Here is a 22,253-nt window from a genome sequence, read left to right as displayed (position 1 = left end):
ACACTAAAGATAGTTTATCAGATAGACTCAATTACCACCCAGTAATTTTTAAGTAACATTCACTGAAACAGATCCTCTAGAAAAAAAAATGCAACTGCTTAGATGTTTCAACTACCCATAGGATACCTACAATTTTTCAGGCACAAATTCATTTCCTTTATATTCTTTTCAACTCATTCTTCCTTTTACTCACACTTACATTCAGTAATCATCCACTGTACATATGCACAGTACTGTATTAAAACATAGGTGTTCAGCAGAAATTACTAATCACAAGCTGGGGATATAACTCAGTGGTAGAGTATTTGCCTAGCATGTTCAAGGCTCTGGGTACAACCCCCAGCACTGCCAAAAGAAGGGGAGGAGGAGGAGGAGGAAGAAGAATAAATTATTAATCACAACTAATTATTTGTAACTTCAGATTCCTTTAAGAAATAGCTTTTTCAGAAATGCAGTTTTGAAATATGCTAAATTTTAAATCAATTTAGCAAGTTATCTACTAAAATTCATTGTATAAAAATATCTATATTATCTTAGTTTTTCAAAAAATTCAGGTAAGCAGTTACATGTTAGAGAATGAATCTATAAATGTCTCTAAGTAAAAAGTATTTATTTAAAAACATAAAATTTATCACTCTCTATTTAAATCACTTTTTAAAAAAATCAGATACCTGGCGTTGCTAGTGGTAGCAGGTAGATATCATATCAATTTGAGATCGAAAAATTAGTAAATATACTAACTACCAAAAAAAGGATGCTAAATGAAGGTTTCCTCCAGCTTTAAAATCTTATAGTTTTGTAACCATAAAAACAACAATCATCACCAAAAAAAAAAAAAAGAAAGAAAATTAAGTAAACCTCTAATACTAATAGTCTCTTACATCTCGTTGGAGAAAAAAACATACATAATTAAATCCTCGAAAACAAAGTAGTTAATGGCTTATGGGAAGAGCCTAAAAGAAAAGTACTCCACTTAAAATTTTTTTGGTTTCCAGGTATTACACTGAAAAAATGGTCAGTTATCTGCTAAAATGCATTCCATATAAAGCACATTGCTTGGTGGCTGTTTCTTCTCAAAAAGGTATCAAAGTCAAATATGGAGAATTTGTATTATGATATAAATAATAGCATGAGTATATATAACTAGGATAAGACGCATTTGCTTTCACTGCTTGATGTGGTCTGTTTGGGTGTCAAGCCACCTGCCTGTAGAGGCTGCACTGTGGATGAGCTGAACCGTCAGCAGTTTATCCTGGGGTCATCTGCGCTACACACAATTATGCTAGGGTCACCTGGGTTATGTAGGAAGCCTGAAGTTTTAAACTGTCATTAGAATATTGTGGCCTGATTTTAACAATACAGCAGTGCTTCTAATGATCTTAAAGGTAATTCACTATTCAGACCCCAAGCAAAAGATGCAAATGTAGCACTGAAAGCTCCTTATTAAATACCCACAGGCTACATCTCTGTACAATAAGTGGTCCAGGTCTTTTTAGAACATACTAATTAGATGAACAGAGAATCAGAAAAATGCAAAACCAGGTCATGCAGCAAAAATAGTGAAGTGTTAAAAAAAAAAAAAGAAAGAAGGGGGAGGGGATGAGAAAAGCATACCAAATAACTCCATTCTACCATTATTAAAAAATTATCTACAATAAGAGAGCAAAATAAATCATATCAGGTCACTATTTGACTTACCCAAATTAGGGTGGATATTATTATTAAAGTTAAGTTTTAAGTTTATTGTCAGAGATATGCTTAACTGATGATACAATACTATGAATAATACATTAAGCAAAAGCCCAATTTAAAATTAAATTTGCCTTGGGTTATCTTCCATTACTATAAACATTCAGAATTATTCTGGTTTATAAATGAAAGCTAGTATCAAGAAAATACTTTTTGTGGGCTTTACTCTTTAATAGTTACATATACAGAGTTGCCAAACCAACATTACCACAATTTTATAGATGATAATGCCCCTGATTCTCAATTACTTCTAGATAAGCATATATACACATACATTTAATACAGAAGTATTATATTTGTTATTTAGGATTTCAAAATTCAAATAATTCATTCTAATATGAAGTATTTGGGCAAGATACATTTTCTTTTCCTTTCCTTTCTCTTTCCAGTTGAAGTCTCCTTGTTCTAATCCTAACACTGCAGAGCTGCAGAGTGGAGAGTCTAGTATTATGTTCTGGCTATGAAAGTCCTCACTGGCTGACCAAAATGCTGTAAGATTCCATCAGCTGCATTTGGAAGCTGTAGGATTTGTGTTCCACTTCCCTCTCTTCATGGTTCTGCCTCTAACAATGATCCCCCACCACCAATCTCTCTCCCTCTCTCTCCTTCATTAGCTAAAAACTGTGAAGCACACAATCAGGGAAAAAATAAATTGGGCATATGACATAAAAGACTGTCTCATCTCAGGGTTTTTGGAAAACAATTTAGCTTCCTTAGAAGCACTTCAACAACATTCCTTTCAACACCACAGATGTTTCTTTTATTAAATAACTTATGAAAGAAAAAATACCTCTTGATGTCATATTACATTTCAGAGAGTCATGTGGGTTTTAGGTTTTTTCCTTTTTTTTTTAACCAATCAATTACAAATTCAATCATTTTTGTTACTTTTACATCCTTTTAAAATACTTCATGTTCTACATAAACTTGGCCATCCTCTTTAACAATAAAGTTGTATTCACTTAAAAAACTACACTCATATGCTTTAAACAACTTTAACATTCAAAACAAAATAACCCTCATTCAAATAATCATGAACACTCAAAAGAAAGTACCAAATCAGTACCCTAAAACTTGAATTTATAAAACTTGGCCCACTGAACTTGGGATCCAATGATCCTGATGCTTACCTCATACCTGCTGCACTGCAGCTGGTTCTGTGGAATTAAGTAAACTGTGGTTTCCTCACTCTAACCCCCTCACTGTAAAATGCAGGGACTGAGCTAGATGTTCCTACCACAGGTTCCTCAACAAGTTCAGAATTTAGTTAGGTCTCACTGGTACTATGACTAAAAACCATAAATGGCCCAATTGTTCTGAACTAGGCCCTAAAATTCAAAAGGTCCTTAAACTTACATAGGTTCTAAAACAAATCTAAATTATCATCAACACTTAATTCCATAATATTTAAGTTGGATCACATCCCAAAGCAGAAATTTCCAGGAAAGGTTTGCTCTTCTCTGAGAACCAGGCTGTTCTGGAGGACAAGGAGTACAGATGGAGAATTGGTGTCCTTAATAATGAGAACAGTAGCTCCCAACTCATATTCTATAATGCAAAGACAGCACCACAGTGAGCCCAGATCTGTGTTTTCTGGTCAAGAGACCACGGCTCCAAAAAACAGTATAAGAGAGAAATCTCTCCTTTTTTTTTTTTTAATTTTTTTTATAGTTGTAGATGGACAACATGACTTTATTTCATTTGTTTATTTATTTTTTATATGGTGCTAAGGATTGAACCCAGTGCCTCACACATTGCTAGGCAACTGCTCTGCTACTGAGCTGTAGAGCCCCAGCCCAGGAATCTCTTAATCTACACATTCCATCACACTTATTTATAGTGGACTTGAGGTAAAAGTCAGAGTTCTTATGTATAGGGATCTGTATTTTTTAATTTAAAAAAATTTTTTTTGTAGATGGACACAATACCTTTATTTTAATTATTTATGTGCTGCTGAGGATCGAACCTAGTGCCCCATGCATGTGAGGCAAGTGCTCTACCACTGAGCCACAACCCCAGCACAGGACCTGAATTTAAAAGGCCATGTCTGTTAAAAGAATGATGAGTTTTGTAGTGTAATGAGTAGTTCTTCATAAAATGGTTGCCATTTTAAGTGAATGACAGTTGAAGTATCACATTAGCATCTAAATTATTGTAAGAATGACTAAGTGAATTAAGTATATTTTAAATTTTATTTAAAATATTGATCCTTAATTAGGGCTTGGTTATGTCAGCTATTGAAAAATATGTACTTAAATAGTTTAAAACATTTATAGGATGGTATGCAAATGATAATTCTGGCCATGTCCAATTCAGAGTAAACATATACTTCTATGGAAAGCTCCCATAAACTTTGATGCTGTTTCTTACTGCAATCCAACACTTTTAAATCAGACACCCTCAAATAGTAGTTTTCCCTACATAAACTAGAAGTACAATAAATTCCAGTATGTGGTTTTGTAGACATGTGAATACATTGTGCTGGTATGTGTGTCATTTCAGAATGGTTTAGGTCTCTAATTTGTTGAATATATTTGAATAGTTTAAACCAAAATCGTTAAGTACGTAACATTTGCCAGAAAGAGATAACAGTGATAATTCAGAGAATATAGAAAAGGCTTCATCAATTCATTCTTTGCCAATCCAAATTGTACAAGCTGAACTTACAACACTTTGGAGCCCTGTACTCAGGGTCCAATGATCCAATCTAAATCCTCATCTCTTTTTTCTGGTATTCTCAAAAAATAAAAAATAAAAACAGTCTCAAGTTTGACTGGATGATGTAATAAGCAAACTATCTTATGAATATTTTGCCCTCAAGAAGCTATTCTAAATGAATTAGTTTTGAACAAATTAATGAATTCATATTTTAAGATGCATTTGCAAAATGTTCTATCATTCCAATACTAATTTACAACGAAGTTAAGAGATATTAGCCTAACAGAAAAAAAAATTCTAATTGGGAATGGATGTCATGTTTGTACAGAAAAAAAAAATAAAGACATGAATATAAAGCTTATATCTACTGGTTTTGACAAGACACTGTACTTAAGTGATTTTTATTATGCACATTATTTCAAAAACTCAGTAACATCTAGATGTACATTTAACTATTGAAGTCTTTTAAACAATGATTAAATTTTTAAAATCACATTAAATTACATGTAATTTCTTGAAATCAATTATAGATGAACAGGAAAGGAAACAGTTAATATACTAATTACAGTAATTAAGAGTTGCCAATTTAATTATAGCTGGGGATATTAATGCTCTAACATTTGTTAGAGTGTTAAAAAAAAAAAAAAAAAACCCAAACCTTTAATGCAGACTTTGTTCACAAACATCTAATGGAGACCTCCTCTACCTCACTCTGAGATTCTCTGCTGACACGACAGCAATAGGTTCAGATTGAAGAACTTGTCAGCAATCAGGCAGGAGGAGGCTAATTAGCTTGCAGGTTAATGAGTGTGATGGCTCTTGACAGCATTTTGTTACAGCCTCTTCTGTATTTAAACAATAAATGATTACTTATATACAGTTGAGACAGTCTAACCACATAGCCAAGCACATATTTAGTTTTACAGGTATAAAATCAATTCGTTTGCTTCTAACTCAAAATGTAAAATTTGCATTAGTTATATCTCTATTGCATTATCACATATGCTAAAAAGGACATGGGCATTTTAAAAAAGATAATAAATACACTTTTTGTAGAGGTATGCCCTTTGAGTTAAAAATTTCCATGAAAGGATGCCCAGTAGGCAACATAATTGGCTGCTGAGTGATAATTTAAATATGATAGCTTTTTAGTAACGTGCAAGAACTTTCCTTAAAAAATTTCAAGGAAAATTTTTGTCTTATTTTTTCTCTAGTTTCTCTCTCTTTGTGAAGTAGGTATACAAGGCACACACAGAGGAATCTCTCTGCTTACCTTGTCGGTTACTAGGGATTTGAAAACAGGTGGTGAATTAAGGAAATAGCTCTATTGAGAGATTAACCCATTTCATCAGCCAGTGGAGAAGGAAATAAGAACATTTTTACAGCATCTCTATAATCCATATATTTAGTGGTAACAGAAATGCCTTAATAAAAGCACTAAGAAAAGGAATGAGTGAGCACTTTGCAGCAGTTTGATTTACTTTGTAAAGTAGTGAGTATTAAAATCTAAGTAGTCTGATTTTTATTTACAAGAGAGGAAAATGATGTGTGTCCAGGAAAACCTTATCTGAGAATTAAACTGAACTTTAGCTACATAATATCAAGGGAGGGTTATTTCAATTTAATATTGAGTGTTCCCCTGAAATTTGAGCATAGATATAGAAGAAACACCTGCTGAGATTCACACTGCTTTCTAAATTATTTTGCATGCATAAAAATATTATTTGTGTACCTTCTCACTACTATATGATGAACATTTGAATAAAATAAAAAAGTCATAAAATTCTCAAATATGTACCATTCTAATGCTTTTTTATGTTTAAGAATAAAAAGTATTATATCCATCACAATTATGGTAGTCAATAAATAACTGTACATCAAAAAGCTTTAGTAGACCTGGACGGATTTAGTGGAGAAAAAAAAAAACGGAAGCTAGCATAAAACCTAAAAGAGTCTGCTGTAGAGTTGAGAGCTCCAGGTTTTGCAAGAGCAGGTAATTGCCCAGGGGTGAATACAAATACAAATTCAAATTCTGAGATTAGTCAATTTCCCTTAGTTATTCTGAATAATAAATCTTTAGGGTCAAAATACAAGTCCTTTCAAGTATTTACATCATTTGTCTCCAACTTTTGCACCTGAACTATATAACCTGCAAATGTCAACTATGTAAGAAAATAGGTCTCTCTGTATCATGCCTATATTCTTCAATAACAAACATATTATTAAATAACTCACAGGTATGTCTTTACCATACATTCATCTGTGCATTTTTTATTGATATCTCTGAATTAGTTAATACAAATCCTTAAGCCCCAAAGGTCTTAATACTGTGCTAAATCTAGGTGAATATGAAAACACAAACTTTTCTTAAAAGTTCTAACAATTAAATTTTAGACAATAAAAAAACGTCCCTACAAATTATAACACTAATTCCAACCTGGTGACTTTTGAGGGGCGATTGACACCTAGCCAAAATCAGAACCCATTCTGCCTGTTTAAATGAGAATATTCCTCAGTCTGAAAAATTATTTATAGAGATTTTTTACTACCCTTGTATACTGCAATGTTATTTCCTTTCCCACACACTAGCAAAGTCCATTTTCACAACTGCTATAAAGCGGCATGTTCACAGCTAGTAAAACAACTCAATAAATAGCCTCACGAAGCTATAGCTGTCTCATATCCTTTCCTCAATAAAAACAGAGGTGAACTGCTTATTTTCAGCAGCACACTATAAGAAGACAGAAGCATTATGACTGCTCATACATTCTGACTATCATTTGCCACAAGCTATATCTGTCAGCATTAAATAAAGCTGCATTATAAATGTAAACAAAACACCCACATCTACAAAATGAGCTGTCCGCCATGGCTGTAGGCATGAATTGAACCCGCTTATTGACTCAGGTTGCTCTTTTTATTTATTCTTCTACAAAGACATGCATTTACTTTACCCTACAAGCACACTGGGTTTCAGAAAGGCAACTTGTCTTGTCAGAGCAAAGAAGGTACATGTGGAAAAATGCATATCTTAATAGAATAACATTATGTGGGCAAACCTTGACCAATTGTTTAAAAAAACTGATTTATTTTTAAAGATTATCCTAGATCAAAACACTAAGTAATATATAAACTCAGTTCTTTAAAAACATATATTTATGAACTACAAGATAATTTACTCTAAAAAAACACAGAACTTTATTTTCAATTATCTCATGAAAGGGGTAGAATGATAATCATACAATTAATTGTCCCATCCACCTCATCTTGGGTATGCACTGATAATATCAATCTCATAGAAGTAGGGAGCTAAATATTTAGGGAATCAAATTCGGCAGGGTTCAAAGTTATCTCAAGTTAAAAAAAAAAAAAAAAGTTTCTGTAAAACCTGAATACATCAACTGCAGCCTAACTTTTATACTTCTTCCAAGTGCTCCACGCCTACTGCAACTGTGTAGAGCTGAGGTGACACCCAAAACACAAAGAATGTTTGCAAGCTTGGAAACATTTTGCCAAGCTCATTTTTTAAAACCCTGAGGTGTTGACAGATAATTCTGAACCTATAGCAGTAAATTTACATTCTTATTTCGAATGTTTTTCAAAAGGGAGGATGCTGGTCTCTAACAGCTGGGCTCAAGCGATCCCCCTGACTCAGCCTCCCAAGTAGCTGGGATTACAGAAAGGCACCACAGTGTCTGGCTTCCTTTCTCTTTATTATTGTTCTATGACAGGACATAATGCTCCAGGATTGGACATCTAAAATACAGATACATAGGATTCCTGAAAGCCAATATAGCTCTGATAATATTCCAACAGGTGTGCTATACATCAAGACTTATTTGCAGGCTTATTTTGAAAAGGACCATCATCATGCCAAATCAGGACAAATGAAGGTAAGTTTTGAAGACATTCATTACAGACAGAGCCAGAATATACATATAAGCCACTTAATAGGCATGCATTACAGGGAAAGGGGAAAAAACAGCATTCTTTCAAACAACCACATGGGACTCTTCTGTGTAGTTCATCAAATAATTTCTCAATTAGTTTTTCTCCACTACACAGATTGAATACCTTTGCCTCATGGAAATAGAAGCCATAGCACTAGATTGAAAATAAGCTTCACAGCCAGATACTGCCCAACAGATTTCTTTTTTTTTTTTCCCTCATGTTTTTCATTGTAGATGGACACAATACCTTTATTTTATTCATTGATTTTTATGTGGTGCTGAGGATTGAACCCAGGGCCTCTCACATGCTAGGCAAGCACTCAACCACTGAGCCACAACCCTAGACCCCCCAACAGATTTCTTGATGCCAGAAAATCTGAAGGTATACAGAGACCAAGTACTCCAAAGAGGTTAGTCTTCATTATCACCTGTTGAGCAACTGAATCACTGAGAGATCTGAATATTTATACCTCTATCCCTAACTGCAAAACATTCCACAGACTACAAGTCTAGATGTTAAAGGCAAGAAATAAAATACAATGGTTAAAATATTAAGAGGTAGAGTCACAACTTATTCTCATGTAGAACATGAGAATAAATGTTCTACAAACAGTCCATTGCTTCTCACTATTCCATAGATGGGTATTAATTATTACTGCTTTTCCTTTCTAAGATAAGCTTGTTAACAAGAATTAAGGGATTGCTTACAGCTGCCATCCATTGGGCAGGTTGCATCATTGTTTATGATGTTTACAGAAAAAAAAGGGAAATCGGTACAAAGAAATAGTATGGAGTAATTAATGTATTGTAGTGTAGTAATTTCCACTTTCCACCTCCATTTAAATAAAATAAAGCTCAGTAATGCTAGCGTAAATCAGGGGGAGCCACAGGGGAGCACAGCCAGGCAAAGACATTAAAGCCAAACCAAAGCCCTTCTTCACCCAAGCTACTACTATTATTACTTGTGCAAAGCAAATATTCAGCCTCCAACCCTAAATCATTTCAATTCCTATTTCCAAGTATAATTTAATCTTTTTCAGCGACACTTGATGCTTACTTCATCACAGCATAATGACAGATTAAAAAGTTGTTGAATTAAATATTAAAGAGGACTTCAGGCAGTTCTGCATTTTTAAGGAATAACACAGATTGGGGATGAAATGAGAAGCCCAAATGCATATTTTATACCAAAAGGAAAGAATACATATATTTTCCCTCCAGGCCACCTACTTTGTAATAAAACATAGGGCAGGTTTTATTTAGTGGATAAAATGTGAAATAATATCATAAGCTTCATATCACTATAATCTGGAACCATAAAATGATGTCAAAACAAATGATATTATGTAAGAATATAATTTTGGGGGCGAGTATCTCATTTAAATATTTGAAATATAAGAACATTCAGAATTTATCACTTCCACATTCTGATTTAAAAGTTTTTAATTTTGTGGAAATTTATCTCAGAGATAATCTCATAAATGATAATATCAAAAGTTATGTAAATAATTTTATGATATAAACTCTTCTGGGTAGGTGGGTAAAAAACAAAAAGTTGAGGTACAGTTGTAAATATAGTTCCAATTAAAATGCTGACTGGGCTGCTAGGACTAATTTTGGAAGCTTCCACTAGATTCAGGTAAAAATAAAGAGGAAATGTTGGTAACAGTAGTACCTTATCTCTTAAATGGAATGGAAACAGTCAAAAATACCAAATTTTCAACCAGGGGTGATGGTGCACCTGTAATATCAGTGACTTGGAAAGCTGAGGCAGAAGATTTGAAAGGTTGAGACCAGTCTCAGCAACTTAGCAAGGCCCTAAAAGCAGCTTTGTAAGACACTGTCTTAAAATTTTAAAAAAGTGTCAAGGGGGAGCTGGGGATGTAGTTCAGTGGTAAATCACCCCTGAGTTCCATTTCCAGTACCAAAAAAGAAAGAAAAAAAAAAGATGAAAAAATTTCCAAATTTATACTTAACAACATACACAGAAAATGCAACATGCGTATGTACAGTTACAATTCCGAAGGCCTAAATTTGGTATATGTTTTTAATTTTGTTGTTGTTTGTTTAAACACAGGCTCCCTCCCCCTCCTACCCAGGCTTAAAAGAAACTGAATTTTCAATTCTTGTTTCATTGTGAATTCAAATAATTTAATTGGAGAAAAATTAATTCTATGAATATTATATTCTATTGTGTGATGACAAACTACAATCTTTCATACATATACAAATTTTTACATAGTATGTAAGTAGTTTCTTCTCTGCTTTTTTCATTTCATTTACCTATTACTAACATTGTCAATTTGACTGAAACTCAAGATATTGCCATTTTGTAAGTAAAAAATGGGCATCACCAATCTCCTATGGTTCAACAATCATTTTAGAAAACTGCGTCTTTATATATTCTCAAAGAAAAGATTATCAACAATAGAATATTTTAAGTAATTAGAAATGACATTAAAATATATACCATATAGAGGGATCAACGTTTTCTTATAGGCCAAGTCAGTAAATGTCATTTGTTTTCAAAAAAAAGTTCATTTTTAGAAGAAACACATAGTACAAATGTCAAAAGAATATTAAACATTTTTAAAGTAATGCCTTTTTATCTATTTCATATATATATAAAAAAAGATAAAGGTACCGGTTTCTTCAGAAATTATGACTTTGGCTTTGATAGAGCTAAATATCATCATGGCTGGCAACTACACATGGCCTTGAAAAGATGGCCTAATTCCTTTTGGAAAAATTTTCAGTATGATTGCTCCTGGTCGAATGTGACAGGATTTACTCATGAAATTTTGCAAACACAATCCTTTATTTTAAAGAAAAGCATAAAATATTACCATGGAATTATTTTGCAAACCTAAAAAAGGAGCAAGGCTTTTAATATTTCTTTATTAATCTCAAAATTTCAGCGTTCTGTTGCTCTGCTGGCAAGAATACAGGCTAGTCATTCCTTGCATGCATACTGTTCTAATCCCACGCTATTAGCTGCATAAACTACACTGCAGAAATGCTGCACAACAACCTTTTCTGGTATTCTGTAAAACTACCAAAAGAAGAAAGAAAGCACATATATTCTTCCTATGAGCTCAATACTTTTTGACTAGAGTTTAGTCAGTGGGGATGGGAGGGAAATAGTGGTAACAAGAGCAATTTTTCCATGATTTCCATATTTAAATCTTCAAAAAAGCAATAATTTAATTTTCCTGAATGTTTTCCAACCAGTTACAGTAATGAGGTAATATTCCTCATCACCTAGGACATAGTAGGTACAGAACAAATGTTTGCACAATTCAATTCCCTTTGGAATTCCGGCTCCCATTGAAAAACTTAGCCAGTAAGTTAGGATGCCTCAAAACCAGTTGCGGTGGGGAAACCTCCCAGAAGATGTTTCAAATCACTGGTGAAGGATTTTGGTTGGCTGGCTGGCTGCTTGGTTTCTCAACCACCATGTTCCTGGGGTATCCTTGTTTTGCAGTCGATCTGGAATTCTTTCCCTACGTGTTGAAAATGTTCGCACAGTGCTGACGCTGAGCCCTCGATACTCAGGTCTGAATCGGCCCAGATTAAAATCAGGAAGTACAACCTCCCCGGCCTGGCAAACCTAGTTTCTGGTTTGGGCTGGGAAAAAAAACTAACTTTCAGGCTTCCTACAGGGTCTGGTGCACAGGTGGTGCTGACACAAGGGCACCAGGCAGACAGGGCGACGGGGCGCGAGCGGCCCTGGGGGTGGGGGGTGGGGGGAGGTAAGGTCACTTTGGCTAGGGCTGCTGCGCCCCGCGGCTCAGGGCGGGCACCCGGCGCGCCCATTGTTCTCCGCCGCCACAATGGGTTAGTCTGCGGCCTGGCGGTGGTGCGGGCGCCCCTCCCGCGGCCTCACTGGGAGGCCCCCGCCGCCCGGCCCTGCTCCCCGCTCCCGCTCCCCGCTGCGGTGGGGCGGGGGCGCGCCGCTGACAGCGAGTTCTCACCGCCCTGACTGCATAATTAATGCAAATGGAGCAGCCTCCGTGTCATGTGCGGGCTCTTTGGGCTTACTTTTGTGCGACACTTACACAGGAATATTAACTAGAGAAAGCAGCATCACAACAGGGGTGGAAAATCAGCCTGTCAGGGACTCATTCCAAATGCCATGGAAAGCGGAGCGGCTTCAAGATTGTTTCATCAAGGTGATTGAGAACAAAAACTACTGCAGAAAGAAAATTCGGCCTTAAGCTGAGCTCCCACACAGACATTATTTATCGCTCTAGATCTTTATGCAAAATTCGAGATTTGAGAAAAGGCGTGATGCTGCTGCGTGTGTGAACAGCCTGTAAGCCTTGTCTGCCCGTGCGTGTGCAAACACGCTTTTACCCCACACATGTGCAGACGCCCTTGAACATCTCCCAGCCAGGGAAGAAAAGGCCCAGGACAGGAGTGACCTTTCCAAGGGTCAGTGAGTTACACCGAAAACCACAGGTGATGGGGGCGATCCCCCACTTAGCCGAAAGGAAGGCCCACGTCCCAGGGGATGCTAAAGAGTTCCGTGATTAAGGCATACAGTTTATAGTACTGTAACCCACTTCAAATCAAACCAAGCTAAAGACACTTTATGGTAATCTGTGGTCACTTTTTCTTTTCATACCCTGCTATACCCAAAATACTTAAAATCCAAAGCATATTTTATACCTCCCCAAAAGTGCATTTCTTCTGAAATAATCTTTATTTAATTCTCATAATCATCCAGAATATTCCATATAAAATGTATCCCCTTTTCCAAGGGAGTTAAAGGTTATTTCCCAAATCTGTCTCCAGCCTGATCTGTGGCCTGCTTAAAAAAAAAAAAAAAAAAAAAAAAAAAAAAAAAAAAATCTGTAAATAATAATTTATATATCAAATATACACATTTAGTTGCTTAAATTCATTTAGACAAACAATATTATAAATTCATCAACTGCATTGAGGCTGTGTTTTTATAATGGTAAGTAATCAAGTTCAAAACTTTCCTAATATTAAGTTTTTACATATTTTAAGGAGAGGAAATTAAATACATTAGAAAATAAACAGAAAGAAAAAAAAAACCTTCAGCAGGGAAGAAAGAGTATGGTTACAAATTTTAACTCCACTATGTTACATGTAAAGGAGAGAGGGGTTGGAGTGTAATCAAATCTTATGTCTCCCCCAAAATGCCATCAAGTGAGTGAGTTTGGTTCTAGCAAGACATGTAATCACCTCTCCTTTCATATAACAGAGTGAATGTTCTCAAGGAATTCCTCCACACAAAGGGGTCAACTGTATACCACTGAATAACCTTGCACATATTTGTCTATTAAGTAATTGAGAATTAACTCCATCTGTGTGTCTTTACTGGCTTAATTAAGTATATGTACAATAACTACAAATGATACCTTTATCCATTCAATACACTACATGGCAGAAGAGATCAAAATGGACATGCCAATCAAAAGGGTTTACCTTAGACAGGAAGCAGCCCATCAGGCCATTATTACACACTAAAGGTATTATATTCAATCATTGTTAATATCTTGAAAAAATCCTGTCTGCACATTAAATCACTTTTCTCCAGAAGTAACATTTCTTTTATGTCTAAATGCACATATTCCTTCATCATGCTCTAGTTCTCTTACTAGAGAAGGTAGAGATCTATTATTCTCCATTTTTAAGTCAACTTTCTCAGCAAGTTTGACTCCTCTCTTTACATGATATTACTGACTCATCACATATTTAGGTAAATACTCCAGCACTTCAAAAAAAAAAAAGGAATTCACAAACTATATGCTGTGGCCTATCTCCCAAATCTTTCTTTACTAAAATTTTTATTGGTGTTCTGAGTTAAGACTTTCCAAACTGACAAAACACTGTTTTACACTCAGTTCTTTTACTTAGTAAGTTTTATAAGATAAATTCATCCTTATTTTGTATTAACATCTAAATTAATCTAATTCTAGAACTTTTTACTTTTTAAGAACTTAATATCTTATAAATAACCTATCAACTTAAAAAAAAAAAAAAAGAGGGCTGGGGCTGTGGCTCAGCAGTAGAGCACTTGCCTAGCATGTGTGAGGCCCTGAGTTCGATCCTCAGCACAACATAAAAATAAATAAATAAAATAAAGGTATTGTGTTCAACTACAACTAAAAAATAAAATGTTTTTTTAAAAAGACATCAAATTTAGGATCAATACACAAAGCTATGAACAGAAAAATACCTTGAGACACTAATGTGAAACCTGAAGCTCATTGATTTGGTTCCTGATAACATGCTATTAAATTGGCAAACATGCTGACCTTGTGTGCAAAGGCAGAACTGTGCATGTGAAACATAAAGTTAAAAAACAGCTTCAAAATGACTGTTTAAAACTGTAGGCTACAAACCTTAAAATACAGACAAGCATTCCATAGTTTATTTAAAATTGGCAACCACAATTTAACAAGCTATTCTAACAAATGATTAGCATAGCGTGTGCTTTTCTTTAGCCATCAATTATGACACAGGGTAATGCAGGGCACAACTTAAGTGTCAAATTACAATATGCTATACAAAACCACTTTGCAACACAGCTTTCTGTTTGCTTAGCAATTACTACAGAGCACACTGCCTTTCATGAAAGGAATTGGTCAGAACTGTTTATAAGAATTACCACAAATGTTTATATATTTATATTATGAAGAATTAGTTGACTAATTTGAATTTCATAAAACTAAGTTGAATTTCATAAAACTTAACCTTTAATAAAATGGCTGGGTTATTTATCCTTTGTTGGTTTTAAAGTATACATATAACCAAAATAGTATGGATCTTTTTCTTCTTAAACATAAGTCTCATCTATGATGTGACAAAGTGGCATAGTACTTTTTTAAGATAAGTCTTTTATCTAATTTATCCAGTGAAAATCATTAAAATTTTATCATTTAATCGCTGGTATAGTGAAATCTAAATTTAGTAAAATCTGTAATCATTCTGAAGATATAAATGCATTTCTTTATAATCCTCAATAAGACAAACATTAATTTAAATAAAAAATAAACAAGTAGAATTTCAGAAACGTGGTTCAGGTTGTAGTTTTACATGGCAATCAATATTTCAAATACTTTATCAATGGTGAAAAATGAATAAAAGTTATCTGTCTTAATTGTAGGACTATCCATTAATTCATAAAATTCTTATGTGAATAAATACTTAATGAGAAAAGGGAAAAAATACACAAAATAGTTTTTATGTGGGTTTTTTTTTCCCCCTTCTGCTGCTGTCCTTTCTCTTGCATTTGCCTAAAGGCTCTCAGTAAATTACACTCCCAGTAAATGACTGTAATTTACCCGTTGAATTCCCTTGTTCAGGAAAAGCACAAAAACACATTCCAGCATTTCCACAGCTCAAATTTACCATTCGGGATGTCAAGAACAATCCATGGGCAGTAATTTGAAACTGTTTGAACCTTCAAATGAGGGAAATTAGAAATGTTTTGAGAGCTAAGATTTTCAGTGAGGAGATAAAAACCTGATAAAAATCTCTAACTGTTCTTTTCCTTCCTCCCCCCTCTGATATCAAAGTCAGAGGCCTAAATAAACTAGTCCACAGTGGGTTTTGAGACAGTGCTATAGAATACAGTTCTCATAATGAGTCAAATTTACATTTACTAGGTTAATTTTTACTGATAATACATACTATATAAATATCATGCTTAATGCTAAAACACAGATCCTGCTATACAGTTTTCCCAACACAACTGTCTCCTTGTTCACTGACCATCACTCAAAATAACTTTCTCCGGTACAACTTATATGAGCAAAGTTATAGAAATTTAGGGTTCCAGGGATACGCAGCAGTTACAGTTAATTATTTGTATAAATGAGAACAAAGACTTTCTGTTCAGTTACATTTCAGTACAGAGAAATGCTGTACACAAAGAAAGGCAGACATTTATGTTGGCCACACAAATTGTATCGGTTAATATTTTAATATTTAACACAGACCAACATATAGAATAAACTAGTAAAATCCAAATGTAAATAATTTCTTAGTACTGTAAGACGTACACATACACACACGTGCATACACACTCACACACATTCTATAGTTAAGAACATGCAATAACCAAAACAGCCTATTTCACTCCGTCTAAAGGCAGGTTTTCATATGGCAAAATGGTTATAAATCCTCATTATCCTAAATAAAATTACAGCACTTTAAACATTTCCAGGGAGAACATTCTCTCTTCTAAACAACTACCTTAGCGAGTAATAGGAAGCAATATGGTTGCACTTGTGTCACAGTTGGAAGCCTTTTTAAACTGTCGCCCTGCTAGCAAACCGATTCTACATATTAAAATGAATGTGTTGCTTATTTCAAGGGGGAAAATCATTTATAAAATCAAGACCATTATTAGGATATTGTGACTTACTTCCTCTTTAAAATGAACCAAAAGTACAGATGGCAATATATATGTTCACATAACTTAAATCTCCATCAGTGGTTTGATCTTATAAGAATATAAGATATTCATGAAAGAGGAGATTTTGCATATTTAGTACTTAATAGCCAAACTAGCCTATTGGCCCAAATATTTCACTTTTAGTATAAAAGATAAAGTCTTTACAAATGTTTCCTAACTAAATTACAGATCTTTAAAAAAAGTATTTTTATCTACTTTATTTAACAAGTGTATCCTTTTCCTAATAGTTGCATTGATATCAAGAAGAATGCTCCCTATTATAATAGTTGCATTGTAACTACAACATATTTATGGTCTAGATAGGCTTAATAGTAGACATAAGCTGAATATGTGGGCCCAACTTTCTATTGTATCCTAAAGTTCAAAAAGAAAAATGAATAATGAGAATTACATCCAGTGGGCACATGAGAATGTTTTACTCACGCTCAAATTTTATTCAATTCTGGAAATGTTATAACTTCTGTGCTCTTTATCTAGGTATACAATGGCCCTGTAATTTTTTAATCCTATGCAAATGACAGAAGAAGTCATAGATTCCCAAATGAAGGCTTGTGAACATCTCTCAAGAGGAATTTGCAGGGAAGTACTGCTCTCTATCGAATGATTGCTTTGCTTGTTTATTAAAACACTCCTTGTAGATTCTTAAACATTAATTTTTGAATCTCAGCTTTTCTTACATTTGGAGAATGTATTCAATTCAATGAATATTTCCAGCATACTGTGTACTACCATGCTTAACTGGGAGAGGCAACTAGTAATAAAGTAATTAACTCCTCAACCAAGACTGTGTATGTTCTGCTGTTGTTCTTGATTGAAATTTTCTCAGTTAATTTCTAGACAATTACATTATCTACTTCATAATTGTAAACCTGGATGAATTGTTTCTAAAGTTGCATCATGGTTCATGCCAATAGAACCTATGAAAGCATAAAAACTCCTGTCACTGTTATCAAGCCAAAAACAATTACATTCATTTGAGTTATGGCAACCAATAAACTTAGATAATCACCATATGCAACACAACATTTTGGCACTTGAACTTAAAACTCTTGTAGACAACTATAGATTGCTTCTAATGCAGAGCACTCTTGTCCTACCCAAGGCTGCCAATAGAAATGCCAAAGCTGCTGAATACTGCGCATCCTAGTAATGCTGTCAGTAAATGGCACATTCACACAGCCCCCAATCCTCTCTTCCCAGGCATGGTCTTCTCCAGCTGCAGCTTAATTTCCTGTGACTTGCCTAATTACTGTAATTAAGGATTAATTGCCATTAATTATTCACACATAAGCTCATCGCAAATCATGGGGTAAATGTCTTATGAAAGCTGCCATACAAGCCATGTATAAACACACTGGGATGCTTCAGGCAGGCGAATCTATCACTCAGCCCTCAAGCAAATCTCTGTGCTTCTCTTACAAAAACAGCTATAACTCTCAGAAACTCGACAGTCCTTTCAGGTAAGCATTAGGTTACAAAGCATGTTTTCCTGTGGAAGCCACAACGGTTTTATTAGTACTATAAATGCTGTTTTATCTTTCCAACTGCTATTTTTATGTTTCCATTTTTATTCTACGGTGCTCAGTTTAGGACAACCACTTGCTTCAAGGAGGAATGTTTGCAGTTGCTGCTTTCCCCATCACAGTTTGAAATAGTTCCATGTGGTTTACAACATATGACCATGCAACTGAGATCAGCATGACCAAAAAATAGGGGGGAGGGGTGTAAAAAGAAGAAGAAGAATTATTATTGTTATTGATCAGCTACACAACTGGGTTAGAAACCATTTGATTTTCAAAATTCACAATTGTTCTGCTGGATGTAAATAAGCCATAGCACATATTTAATCCCTGGAAAGGTGTTCCTTTTCAGTCAGGTTACCTGCTTGACCATGAAAGTACCAATGACAAAATGAATGAAATAGCCGGGGAGCAAAATAGCCTTCTATGGATTACTTTTGTATTAGCTGGGTTTCCTGTTTTAAAGATAACATCTGGTATTTTCACAATTATAAAATACAGACATTGTTCCTTTGCCAAGCTAGAAAATAAATTGTTTCTTCCAAGAATTTTTAACAGACCCTGCGCTGATGAGGGAACTTCCAAATCTCCTAAGTCTAGAAATAATGCTCCTAATGCTTTTCTCTAGTTATGTAGGTTTTCCATGTCTCAATGACTTAAAATAGAATAATTCATTTTAGCAACAGAACAAACGATAGTATATGTTAAAAGAATGAAACTACAGCAACACTACATATTATCACTGCCCTAGGAAATTCAAATCTAAATAAGCAGAATGTTGTTCTAATTGTTATGTTAGTTCTATCTTTAGCAAATTAATGCATGAAACATTTTCATTTCAGTATGTTTGTGTGTCTTGAGTTAACATTTATGTAAATGGACCGTATGGCAGATTTCTAATGTTTCAAATGCTCCTCTAGGACAGCAACTTTTTCAAATACATCATTTAAGAGATTCCCCACCCCCATTTTCTGCAATACTTAAAATGGGGTTATATAGCAAGTAAAATAATTTACAGATTTAAAATCTTAAATTGAAAATATATTGCATGAATCACTAGAGACCATAACTAGTCAAGCAAAATGACAATTAAGCTTACAGTCACCAACTATTCAAAATAAAAAAGTAAATATATGACCTCTTATTGTCTAATAGCTAATTGTCAACATGTATTTAAATTACAATTTCAATCAAGCTTTAAAGGAAAAAAATTCCTTGGTTCCACCAAATTTAGAAAGGCATGTAATATTTCTGCAGTGACCACAGAATATTTTTGACAATTACACAGCCACCTAATTGATGGATGGAAAGACCAGAGAGCTGAATCTACAAAATTAAAGTAGCAGCCCAGTTCCTGTATATTCAACTTCTATAACCTCTCTAGTGATGAGAAGATATACAAAGCTTGATAAAACTCATTGGAGATTCAACTCTTTCTATCCAACATAGATTTCTAAAACTGGAGTAATACAATTTCAAAATATTTTCACTGCTGAATTACATATGCAATCCAAAACAGCAGTTCGGAACTTAGTAAATATTTAATGCTGATAATAGGTCCTCCCAAATCTACTGATGTGGATTATTCGTCCCTGCAAAAGCATTAGAGTAGAAAATTATGGCTTTTAAAGATATCTAAATCTGGATTCTTGCACTTCTACTCATGAGAATTGCTGTATATCAAAGTACTAATTTTAAAATGTGGACACTAAATTAATAGTAAAATTCACAAAAATGATTTTAGTAGAAATGTATAATTTTATTACAGTGATAATAAATTTAATTGGTTTTTATTGTTGATTTTTAAACCTACCTAAAGTTCAATGTTTTAATTTAGCTGTCAGTTTACCAACTAATTCCTATACCCCGTCCTAGAGTCAGCAGTTAGTCACACAGAGAGCTGTTAAAAATCTACTATTCCAACACACAGCTTTACCATCAATGTCATCTAATTGATACTTCCCTATTTTTGTCACCTTGCCTTGATGCCAGCTGCCAAGCTCTGCCATGTCACTTTCCATTTATGGACTCCCAAGTCCCTTGATCTGGCTAATTAGAGTTTATGTGTTAATTGGAGTAAATACAAAGATGGGAGTCACAGGCACAAATTTCAAAGCACAGCCATAAATTGAAGAGCTGATAAGCAGGGAAAAGATGCCTTCATGGAACAAGTGTCAAGTTTATTTTATCATTGGAAGAGACCCAGAATTTCCTCACAAAGTGACACCTGTAAGTTTTTTAAAAAGACTAAATGAGAACAGTAACTAACACATTAAGAATATTGCTCTGTAGCAGCAAAACACACAATACACCCAAATTTAATTCAAGAGAGCAAATTCTTTCTTTTTTAATTCCCAGAACTGTTTCTATTCAATAAGACAGTTTCTTATTTTTACCTTATTTCACAGAAAATATATACCTTGGGCTAGTCATGTAATTCAGTAGCAAAGCACTTGCCTAGCATGTGCAAGCAAAACAAACATACACACAACACACACACACACAAGAAAGAAGGGGGGGAGGAAAGGAGAAAGGAAAAAAGAAAGAAAACATACGCTTTGAATTTAATTTTTACTAAGAAAATTCAGTATTTAAAATAAGGAGATATTGTTTAAATGAGAAAAATAACATTATAATTAACATTGTTAATATATTAATACTTTCTGCTGAAATTTTTTATTTAAAAATAATTACCACAAATACAACAAAAGGAGTTCCTGAATACTATACAGATCAAGCATACTAGATTTCAGACACTTAATCTCAAGTGATTTAAGACTAGATAACTAGAAAGAATGCATGATTTCTTGTGATTAGAGAGTGTTTCCAACACCCTCAAAAACTGTCCTCACCAAAACATTGCTGTCACCTGGAGACACTGCTTTTCTGGTGAGGGGGATGAAATTACTTTTATCCTTTTTTTTTTTATAATTAACATGGAAAATAACTGAAAGAACTTATAGTCTTCCTTTGCCATTTTGCTTTATTAAAAAAAATTCACATCTGATCAGTCATACTTTGTTGACAAAAAATGAGGATTAATTCATTTGTTACTCGTTACAACTACCTGATATCAGTTACTAATAAGAATAATAATAGAAGCAGCAGGGGCAATAACAGCTAGTACTAATTTTACTTAACATTTGTACAGCACTTATTGCTTACAAAGAGCTTTGACATATATTACTTTAAGTTGTGGTAACTAAGATAAGTTAGGTACATGTAAAACATGGAACTAAGGATTTTTCACAAAAAGCATTCAAACCATTTTCAGGTTGAAAAAAAATCACTTGGCCATACCAGAACAACAACTCTATCATACAAAAGCATCCATGTAATAAAAAATATTAAACATCAATGGGTGCTTCTCAAAGGATCTTTTAAATTAATAGCTTAATATTCATGAAATGGGTATATCAATAATCCTCAAACAATCTTCCTTCCTTTTCTTTATGTCCTTTTAGTTGACAAACTATGGTGCTGTCTGAACAGTCTATAACTTCAGTTTTACATTCTAAAGATGTTCCCTAGGTCAACCTCATGTTTCTCTTTCAGGATTCTAATTTCTTTTAGTATTTTCAACTCATTTGCAACAAGTCTGAAATTAATCAACTTTTTTAATTAAACAGAATATATTTCAGAATGAATTAAACCTTTTCTATGAACCACATATTAAATATAAGAATATTTTAAGGTATTCATATACTTAAGGTATTCATGTACCTCTGATGAGGAATAGCAGCACATTCTTGAAAAAACATTCTCTGGAAAAGTTTTGATAGCAGTGTTTAAGTTTTCTCAAATAGGTAAAATACACACATAATTTCATTTAGGTTGGAGATATGGGAATAACTTGCATCTAGTGATGTTATCACTGATGAAATATATTCAAGAAAAATACTTTAAATTCCTACATTAGAA

The 22,253-nt window shown here is 34.0% G+C and overlaps 1 protein-coding gene across 3 annotated transcripts in view; it reads right to left on the bottom strand.

Annotated features, from left to right (window-relative positions):
* Pbx3 (PBX homeobox 3) overlaps positions 1-22,253 on the bottom strand; it is a 206,360-nt gene that overhangs the window by 64,845 nt on the left and 119,262 nt on the right. The window lies entirely within an intron of this gene.

Source organism: Marmota flaviventris, chromosome 13 (genome assembly GCF_047511675.1).
Source record: "Marmota flaviventris isolate mMarFla1 chromosome 13, mMarFla1.hap1, whole genome shotgun sequence".
NCBI lineage: Eukaryota > Metazoa > Chordata > Mammalia > Rodentia > Sciuridae > Marmota > Marmota flaviventris.
This window is presented reverse-complemented; position numbering and strand designations above follow the sequence as displayed.